Genomic DNA, 3,757 nt, shown 5'->3' on the forward strand with positions numbered 1-3,757 from the left:
ACTCATAATGTTCTTCCTCCACGCTGCAGCTTAGCCATTGAAGGAGAGGGATGCTAACATTGTCTAGCGATCTCAAGTGGAGTTTCCGAGAGCCGCCTTCTAATTAATAACAAGCATAACTTCTTGCAGAGGGTTTATGTAAGCTTAAGGTGAAATAATTACTCCTCCAGCAGCAGCAGCAGCAGCCGCACTCCTCATACAACGAGAGACTTTGAAGTTCGACCAGCGATGCTTGGGAACTCTCCAACATCGACGGTTGTGCAGCACTCCATTATGCATTAGCAGCAACTGAGAAGCGCTCTGTGCTTCACCTGACTCTAACTGGTGGTAATGTTCACTGGCTTAAAGTGCTGTCTACCATATAATTGCATGTAGTGTGAACATATGAACTCTAAATGCATGTGAGCCACAGAAATGACTGGCAGGCGACTGATGCCGTGCGATGTGTGACGATCTTGCGCTAGTGTGCATCGCTTTCTCAGATGAATGATTCTGAACTATAAAACAGCAGTAAGAAGAAACAGGTGCAACGCTGAGCGTAGAATATAAAAACGAGGTAATGGTAATATATGTCTTTTCAAGTCCAATTACTGCAAGAGCCAAAGCCACTGCACATGGTCTTGTTGCAGCTTTTGTCCTCCCCTCCCCCCACAGGCAGTCCTATGTGTTTATAAGCAAGGTATAATGGTAGCAGGGTGTGTAAGTGCTGCAGGTTATTTTGTATTTGGAGGTGAGGACATGGCAAATCAGACCACTTCACACATGAAAGGCAGTAGTAGGTCCATTTAATTCTCTGTGCCTCTCTTACCCTGGATCTCGCTGTCCTTTTAGGGGGACTCCAGAGGCTAGTTAAAAGGTGTCTGATTCTCACCATGAATCTAATTAGATCTCTGACTGAGGTCTTAACATCTCCCTTGAAAAAGAAAAAGGAAGGGAAAAAAAAGAAATGCATGGAGGAATAAGGTGCTAAAGCCCCTACCCCTCGCTCCCACTGCACCTTGGCCCGAGCCGTCCCCTGCTCCCTCCTTTTCTGGTGAAAAACAAAGTCCTGCAGGCTAATGAAGTTTGTAATTAAGGAGATTCTGTCAGGCTGAATGAGTAATTAGGACATGGTTTCTCAGGGGTGTTAATGGTGGTCAGGCGGAGCACAGGCAGCATGTATGGCCAAAGAGAGCACCCTTTCATACCTCACCAGGAAACGAAAGGGAAGGAGGAGGTCTCGTTTCTCACTTGATTCAGATCTGTTTTCTTTCAGACAGAAGGTACATCTTGTTTGGTGCACTTACTATATTGTAAAATTCATGTTAAAGATTTGCAATGTCATTTAAGATGAGAAACAAATGCTAGTAGAGGGAAAACTGTTGAAGATGTCTTTCTTGCGTATTGCTTCCAGATTATGATGTTTACATATGTCTATGGGAAACACTACTGCACTTGTTACCCCGCTAATTTGCTATAGATTTCTGATGTGTTGTGAAATCAGATATAATTTGAGGAAAATGGCTGCAGGAAAGGACCACGCTCTGTTCTCGGTGAAGACATCTCCGTTCTAATTATCACATTTACTTCAGATTGGTTGACTGTGCTGCTGATAAAGAAAGTTCACCTGGCCTCAATTAACTATATTTATCTCAGATTATCCCTCCATGAGATTTCTGCTCCGGCAAAAAGATTAGCGTTATTAAGAGTCGCATATGCAGGATGAATACATTTTCAGACAAAGTGACATCTCTTAAGGATGAGAAATTAAATCAATGAAATAGGAATCAAAAAGGAAGTAGCCGCATGTTCTTGGGATTCTCCGGCAGCACAGGTTTTTTTCTTCTTCTGCTGTAATATCACATCTTACATCCACTGATATGCTCTTTTCATTTGGACAACAAAAATTAAATTTGATAATTGTTTAACTCCTATCTAAAGTTATCTAGAATCAAATTTGTTCACCAAAACATGGAGGAACAGTGGTGAGATTGACTTGGCAATTTGGATTTGCAGTGATCTGGCACACGAAAACTTACAGCTGGTGCGTTCAGACACTAATATAGAGCACATTATTACCCCTGAAGTGACGACACTGAATCACCACACACACAACAGATAGGAGCAGATTAGTGTGTTTACAAACTGATGTCTTTGACAGATTAGAGTAGAAAGAGTCTCTTCAGAGGTGGATCTCGGGTTAACCTCTACATTCTCTAAAATCATTTACACTGTTTAGACTGGGAAGTGTCCTGCTGCAAGGCACAACACCTGGGCTTTGAACCCATGACCTCACATCTGAGCGCTCTCGCTGAAGCCTCTGCTGCCTCCCGGTCAGCTGGAGGATCAGCGTGGACAGACAGGCCCAAAACTCTTCATTTCCTGTTTCGCCTGCAACAAACCCTTCCCAAACTACAAAAAAAAAAAAAAAAAAAAAGAAAGAAATGTTACCTGTGTTTCAGGTAATACAATGAACATAACCAAGGTACGACCTTTGCAAGGACAAGTCATGTTTTTGCTGCAAATTCACAAACCGGTTTTTGTAAGAAAAGGGCCAGAGGGCAAATAGAGAACAAGGAGGGCTTTTAGTAATGTTCAGTTTATAGCTTTTGATGTGGTCATTTCAGATATTTTTCTATATATTTAAGTGAAGAGATTTTAAAGTAATATTGTTCTCCACAATGTTTCCCTTTTATTGCAATTTCATGTTTTCTTAGGCTATCTCCCGCAAACAAAAATGGACAAGACAGACCTGAGATGCAGACTCATTACAGGTTAAATAGAACAGGTGTTTGTCAGCTCCAGGCAGACCTACGTGGACGAGTCCTTTTCATGTCGGCTACTTCCTCACACATTAGTCTTCAGCCAAATTGCTCTGAGTGGAGGCTCTGCCCAGCCCATCCCTCATCGTCCAACCTGACCTCTCTCCCCTCCGCGCTGCAGGCAGGGCTGGAGATAAAAAAGCTGAAAAACGGCTCTAGGAATCCTAAATATTAGTGGTTGTAAATCAGCCCCCAGTGGCCTATGAATAGCAATTATCTTTTTCGCACTAATAAATCCCCCCAGTCACAGATAAGATGGTTTCCCTTCCTGACCTCAAGTAAAAACAGCTAGGTACTGAGCAAGCAAAAATGGGAGGGGTGCAGCAAATAAATGAGGGTTCTTTCGCTGTGGATTACAAGCAGTCATAAGAGAAAATATGTAGTCTTTTGTGCTGGTTTTGCGCAGTATATCATGTATGAACTGTAAGGGAAATGGCACATGATCACAGGACTCAGAATTCAGATGATATCAAGAAGCTAGCTAGAGCTCTTATCAGCCTCATCAATACCTGCTAAACATGATTCACTTCAGTGCACAGTGACTTACGGCTGGTAGAAGTGCTGAGATTTCTTGAAAATGTCATGGGGGGGAGGCGCAAATGTGGTGAATGATAGCAATGTTATATTGATCTGATAGGAACATTCTTTGATTTTTATCTATAACAGGTCAGCATGGACAAGGTTTAGCTATTGTAGAGCGCTACTCTGAGCCGATTAAACTGACCAGCCAGAACCACAAACTAACTTCCTGTCTCCTCTGCTTTGTGTTACCACTGAGAATACGTTCACTGTACCTCTGCTCTCCAGTGGGATTTACAAGACTTTATGGTCAACATCTATACAGGAGAAAAACACAGCAATCAGCAGCGGTGGGGCTTTTTTTTCTCTCTATAAGGTGACCGAACCCTTATTCCATGTAAAGACTTAAGTTAACCTCATTAAGCTCGCTCACACAC

This window comes from Siniperca chuatsi, linkage group LG11 (genome assembly GCF_020085105.1).
Source record: "Siniperca chuatsi isolate FFG_IHB_CAS linkage group LG11, ASM2008510v1, whole genome shotgun sequence".
NCBI lineage: Eukaryota > Metazoa > Chordata > Actinopteri > Centrarchiformes > Sinipercidae > Siniperca > Siniperca chuatsi.